At 23.5% G+C, this 7,421-nt stretch overlaps 1 long non-coding RNA gene across 1 annotated transcript in view; it reads right to left on the bottom strand.

Annotated features, from left to right (window-relative positions):
- Positions 1-696, bottom strand: part of LOC117171748 — a 10,922-nt gene extending 10,226 nt beyond the window's left edge. The window contains exon 1 of the long non-coding RNA XR_004466917.1: positions 664-696. This is a non-coding gene — a long non-coding RNA (uncharacterized LOC117171748). The remainder of the gene's footprint in view (positions 1-663) is intronic.
- Between the last annotated feature and the right edge of the window lie 6,725 nt (positions 697-7,421).

Genomic DNA, 7,421 nt, shown 5'->3' with positions numbered 1-7,421 from the left:
GTTCCTACCAAAATGCAGTACCTAAACGTACTTTATTGTACTCTAATACATTTTCCAAAGTTTCAGCTCGATATTTTATTTATAAAAAAAATTCTTAGGTTTCAAAAAACATTCAGTGAACTGAAGAAGTGAGGTCGGTAATATAGGTATTTAGCTGTGTCACATGCCCTTAGTGATGAATTATTTTCAACTACGAAAGATAATTTTTCAACCAAAAGTATAATGTCATAAAAAAAAGGACAGCCCAAAAAACGACAGAAAGAAAAATTTAGGATAAATCCAGCCTGATAAATCCTGCTGGACGTCTGGTCACGCCAGTAGCAGCACCAGGTCGAAAAGCATTACAACAGAATGAAGAGTCAAAAATATAATTTTTTTGAACAATTAAAAAATCTTATTATATTTTATTTTCCCAACAAAACGGTGAAAAATAATATTAAAGATTAGCTAGATATGAAACAAGCATGCATGCTTATTATTAGGTTAGGTTCACTTTAAACATTACATATTATTCCAAATTTACAGGAGCGACATAAAATATATGATAAAACATGCACGTAAAATCTTACACAATCAAATGTACATCTATTTTTTACAATTTAATTGATAAAAACATCTAATATAATTATATTTGTACCTAAAAGCAAGTCAAAAACTACTTACCCGTTAGCCATATTTCCGGTTGTGTTGCGCTTGGTTGCGCACACTTAACTAGGCTTTAATGCGCAGGATTTTTAAAGCAAGAAGACAGGAAGGTAGCTAGCAAAATTCCGCTGGAGTTATCAAAAATTCTGTCACCTAATTTTATTCTAGCCGAACACATCCTAACCGCGATAATTCGAATATCATCTAAATTCCTGAAAAATCTCCTTTAAATCTTGATCATTTAATCTGGTGCCAAATACAGGACCGATTTTATATAGTACCTTAGTTTTATGGTCGGCCCTGAGCTGCAGCAACAGTGCAATCTAAAAACGATCTAAACTAAAGATATCATAAGACCTAATATCTCGATCTAAATTGAATTCCAACCCCGGTGGAATCTCTTAGATATATATATATATATATATAAAAGATGGAAAAACAAGCAATTTAGCCAATTATTCTTTAAACTTACAATTATATTAGTCCCGGAGCGGCTTGCGACCTCCAAGATATTTTTAAATTTGTAAATTAATTACAGACCATAATAATAATAGGCAGGGAAATTTTCTATTGATGAATCAAAGAAAATTATAACTTTACAGTACTTATGAATTTAGTTAAACTAATTTTATCAGCCAGTTTTCTGAAAAGTTTAATTTAAAACTAATTGAATGTTAATAATAAGATCTTTTTGTAGAAAATGATATCAAAATATTAAAAAGAGAACAAATTGTTCTGAATAATTAATTTTATTTAATAATTGCCGAGATAATCGTTCAACTTATCGTCCTTATTTCTTTCATTGATATCTTAGAATTTAGCAAATTCGAATTATTTGATTGATTCTTATAATTCTTACAAATTTAGTTAAACTAATTTTAGCAGCCAGTTGTATAAAGTTTTATTTTACATTAATTGAATGTTATAAAGAAAGTCGTTTTATGGAAAACGATACCAAAAGGTTAAAAATATAATTAACTGTACTCAACCATTTATTTCATTTAATAATTCCAGAGATAACCATTCAATTTATTATTTTTTAAATTTCTTTAATTGATCTCGTAGAAATTAGAAAAATTGAATGAAAAATTTAGATAAGTACTTACGAATTTAGTTAAACTAATTTTATCAGCCAGTATTAATTGAATCTTAATATATAATAAAATATTTTCATATGAAACGATAACAAATACACTTTATCATCTTAGTTTTTTTTTTAAATTATTGATTTCGTAGAATTCACCAAAACTGAGAAAATATAGATTGATTAAATTTCTTTACAGGTACTTGCTAGTTTAGTTAAACAAATTTTATCAGCCAGTTTTATAAAAAGTTTTATTTAAAATTAATTGAATGTTAATAATAAAGTCTTTTTATAGAAAATGACACCAAAATATAAAAAAATAGAATGTTCTCAACAATTTATTTCATTTAATAACTGTCGAGATAATCGTTAAACTTATCTTCTTTCTTATTTCTTTAACTAATTTTTTAGAATTTAACAAAATTGGAATTTTTTTATTGATTCTTACCAATTCAGTTAAACTAATTTAAACAGATAGTTTTATGAAGTTTTATTTTAAAGTAATTTAATTTTAATATATGTAATAAAATCTTTTTATAGAAAACGATACCAAGGTATAAAAAATACAAAAGATCGTATTCAACAATTTGTTTGGTTTAACAATCGTTTAATATATCAGCTTTCTTATTTCTTTAATTAACCTCGTAGAATTTATCAGACTTGACAAAAAAAATAGAAAGGCTTTATTTAAAAGTAATGGAATCTTTATAATCAATTTTGTTTATAGAAAACCATACTACAATATTTCAAAAATAATGAAATTACATAATTGTATTGAACAATTTGTTTCACGCGGACAAGCGTAGTCTGAAGTTGCGTACGGAGCGTAACCTCTACTCCATCGTTTCGTTACTACTTTAATTTTTAAGCGTACATTTTTATTGAAAGAATTTTAAAATTAAGTTTTAAGGCTTAAAAAATTAAAAATTTGAAATGTTTGAAATACATGGTTTAGGATAAAAAGGCATTTTTAGTCGATCAAATGTGAATATATATTAATTAATAATTTTTTAATTTAACTATAATTTAAATATTAAAAAGTAAATAATAATTGATTTTATAAGACGAATATGAATCCGTTCATAATTTTAGAATTTCCAGATTCAATCTTAAAAAATTAAACTGTTTAAATTTTAAAGTTTCTTTAGTTAGACAAATGTCAACACCCGATTGAAACTTTATCAACTATTTTTAATTTTAAAATAACTTTAAAATAATATATTCGTAATCAAAGGCTTTAATTGAATTTCAAATATTATTTCAGTTTAAAATATTCAATTTTTAAACCACTCAATTTGAAACTTTTTAATCAAGAAAAATAACAATTATCTAATATTTATAAATACTGACTGTTCATTTAAAATCCGTCATTACAAATGAAATACATAAAACTAAACTTTGAACGTTAAAAGTTTAATTACACTATTTAAACAAAATTTAATTTGTTACTCAAATTGTTGAATTGTTATGTATAAATAACCATTTAACCTCTATTGTCCTGAGAAAAAATTCGAGTAAGTTCAAGAAATGTTTGGAAGTTTTGAAAAAATTCTAAATTAATTAAATATCTGAAATGATTTCAAATAATTTCGAAGATTTTTAAGAATTGTGAAGGGCTTCAAAAGAATAAAACATTTTCTAAAATTTCGTAGGAAAATTCAAAATGATTTCTTATTTTGAAAAATTAATTTAAGAGAATGTTTAAAAAGATTTTGAAAGAATTCCAAAACCATTAAAAATGAATGTGGAATTGCTTAAAATTTTTAACATTAATTTTTCATAGTTTCTTAAATCTTTCTAAATCTTTTTAAATATTATCTTAAATTAATTTTTCAAAATAAAAAATCATTTTCAATTTTCCTACGAATCTTAAGGAAACGTGTTTTATTTTTTTAAAGCTCTTCAAAATTATTTGAAATCATTTCAGATATTTAATTAAGTTTGAATTTTTTCAAAACTTCTAAATGTTTCTTGAACTTACTCGAATTTTTTTTAAGGATAGTAGGTGTTAAATGGTTATTTATACATAACAATTCAACAATTTGAGTAACAAATTAAATTTCTTTTAAATAGAGTAATTGAAATTGTAACGTTCAAAGTTTAATTTTCTGTTTTTTATTTGTAATTACGAATTTGAAATGAACAGTCAGATATTTGTAAATATTAGATAATTGTGATTTTTCTTAATTTAAAAATTTCAAATTGAATGGTCTTTAAAACTAAATTTTTAAATTATTGATATAAAAATGTATGCTTAAAAGTTAAAATAGAACATTTTTAAAGTTGAATATTTATCAAATTTGAAAAAAATTATATAAGGTTTATTTAAAAGGAATTAAATCTTTATAATAATTTTTGTATAGAAAATGATACCAAAAATTTTAAAAATAATAAAATTACATAATTGTGAGATACAAAACTATTTTGAGATGCATGTACCTGTATTTTGAGATACAGGCACATACTTATAAATTTAGTTAAACTAATTTTGTCAGTCAGTTTTATGAAGCTTTGTTTAAAATTAATTTAATCTTAATAATAAAATCTTTGTACAGAAAACAATACCAAAAGATATAAAAATTTTATTGAAAAGGTTCACATTTCAAAAACTATTGCATGTGAATTAAATGCATCTAACAAATTAACAATAAAAAATTTAGATTTTTTAAATAATATTTATAAAATAAACTGTTAAAGTTTTAAAAATTCCAAATTTAATCGTTTCTGATTACTTGTTTTTCCTCAAGGCTGAATTATTTGTTTTTTAAGAAGAAAATTACAATCCTTTATGGAAATGAAAATTAAATGTTGCAGCATTTATTGTGGTACACTTTTTGTACAGATATGACGTTGCAATAATGACAAATAATTATTACTTATAGACAAACACAATATAGTTATTTTCAATATTAAAATTGACTTTTAAAAATTTTATAAAAATACTAATAATTCACAAAATACACATTTTTTTCAGTAATCTTATCAAGTATCGTGTTAAAAAACTAAAAACTCAAATATTTTTTTGAGTTTTTCTGAGTAATTGTTGATTACACTACTATGTATTTTGTGAGTTTTCCTCTCAGATTTACAACATAAATGTGCATATTACAAATATATGCTCAGTGGTTTAGCATATGAAAACTGAATAACGTGCATCAAATATTTATTCAGAAAAAATAAAATAAAACAAATACTGGATAATCTTTTGTATCATTTTTTTAATAAATTTTATATGGAATTTGTAAGAGGTGGCGAACAAACTTGACTTTAATAATAACTTATTAAAATAATAATACAGTTGCGGGAAAATAATACAGAAATCAAGTATACTTAAACAATATAGAAAAAATGGACAAAACATCCGAAAGCGTAATTCTAATAAATAAATATAAAAGTTTGACGTTGAGGTCAGAGATAATAGAACATTTAGTAATAAATATTGAAATTACACAAAGCAGTTAGAATATTTTATAAACGAACGAACCTATCTCTAAATTTAACATTTTATCCTCGTACTTTAAGTAGATTCTTGATAAATTATAAATTTTGTCATTATATTTATAATTTATTGAGGGGGCATTCATAAATTACTTAACAGCTATTTTTGTATCCAAAATTGTAGTAGAATTTATTTACGAAAATGGAGGGATTTTAAAGGATTTGAAGAGATTTTTGAAAGAGGATTTTAAAAGTTATCAAATAATTTTAATGGATTTTCAGGACTTCAAGGGATTCCATTGAACTTCAAATATTTAAAGGAATATCATCAGAATTTATTAAATTTTTGGAATTTCACGGGATTTTATGATATTTTAAACTTTTATTGAAATTTCAACGAATTTATTCACAAGAACTGATGGATTTGAAAGATTTTGAAGAAATTTTCAAATATTCCAAGCATTTTTAATATATTTCAAAGGCCTTTATATATTTTAAGACATTTGAAAAGATTCCAAGCAAAATTTTCTAAAGCTTTACAAAATTTCAAAGGATTTCATGTATGTATTTTTATTGGATTTGAAGATATTTATAAATATTTTAAAGAATTCTAATGACTTTAGGATGTTTGTAAATTTTTCATGGAATTTCAGAAGGTTTTCAAATACTTAAAACGATTTTTAAGGAGTTTCACGGAATTTCATCATATTTCCAAGGATTTCAGTAATATTATTACAGAATTTTAAAAGCCCTCAAAAAGTTATTTTTATGAATTTCCTACGATTTCAAAGGAATTCATAGATCTTTAAATACATCAAGACATTATGTTATATTTTAATAAAATTTCAAGGCATTTCGAGGAATATCATCAGGTTTGAGAAAATTTTATGGAACTCAAGAAATTTTATTATATTTAATGAAATTTTAAAGAATTTATTCACAAGAATTGAGGGGTTAGAAATATTTGAAATTTTCAAAATGTATTGATTATTTTATTATTTTGAAAAATTAGAAGAGATTTCAAAGGATTTTACAAATTTCAAGTGTTTTTTAAATATTTAAAGGTATTTCCACAGATTTTAAAGAGCTTAAAAGATGTCCATGAAAGAGTTAATTCACAAATTTGTAAATTACTACTGCCCACAAAATCCAACATTTTTCAAGTTTATTGCGATTTGTACTATTTATTAAATGTACCCTTAAATTTAGTTTAAAGTGGTCACGTTTAGCTTATCGAAAAATCTAAAAAAAGAATAAACAATATTAAATAATTGAAGATATGTGCTAGTAATTTGGGATTGTCCATATATTACGTAAGACGTTTTTCTGTTGTTTGAATAAAGACGAAAATAATATTTTTATCAAGTTGAAAAGGATACAGCGATATAAACAAAAGAAAAAATTCTTACGTAATATATGGACGATCCCTTTAGGAAAAAGTAAAAAAAATCAAGTGTTACGTAATTTATGGGTCGCCCCTAACATCATATGAAACTTGTTTTGAAATGTTGATGTAAGTTTTTTTAAATTATAATACTTGTCAAATAAGATACTATTATTTTAATCTTGACGTATGTAAGAAAAAATTATTTCTGTACAATTCTATAGGATTTAACCTAATTCACATGTTCCAATTTTGTTCCGATTCTGGTGCTTTTTAACAGCCTCTTTCGAAAACCATCGATAAAATTTGTTGGAAAATATAGAGTTTAAGTCCTATAATTTTTAGAATTATATGATGAATTTGTTCTAAAATTTTTTAATTCAATTTCTTGTACCAAACCGATACATAATTTCGATTTCAAAATTACATGCCTTTTTCAGAGATATTGAAAAAAATCTAGACATCAGTTTAAACATTTAAGAGATAATGAAATGAAACTGATTAAATTCTAATTTTTTGAACTCCAAATTTAATTCGGAAGAACGATACAAGTTTATAGATTACATTTACTTTTAACTTGAAATTTTTTTACTTAAAAGTTTTGAAAGTTGGAATACTTCCAACGTTCCTCAATTTTGTAAGTTGAACTTGAAATGCTATCAAATTTGTACGAAATAAATTTGTATTTTCCATTCGTATATTTTTTTTTATTTAAATTTTTATACATTGGAAAAGATATCTAATTTTGAACTATTTAAAAAGAAAACATCTTTCAACTTCATGCTTTTCTAAAACTTGAATTTGAAATTTTTGTTATCCTCCCAGATACGTAAATGCTTTTATTCAGAAGTATTTATTCTTACATTTAAA

This window comes from Belonocnema kinseyi, chromosome 4 (assembly GCF_010883055.1).
Source record: "Belonocnema kinseyi isolate 2016_QV_RU_SX_M_011 chromosome 4, B_treatae_v1, whole genome shotgun sequence".
Classification (NCBI taxonomy): Eukaryota; Metazoa; Arthropoda; class Insecta; order Hymenoptera; family Cynipidae; genus Belonocnema; species Belonocnema kinseyi.
Note: the sequence above shows the minus strand (reverse complement) of the source record. Positions and strands in the feature narration are given on the sequence as shown.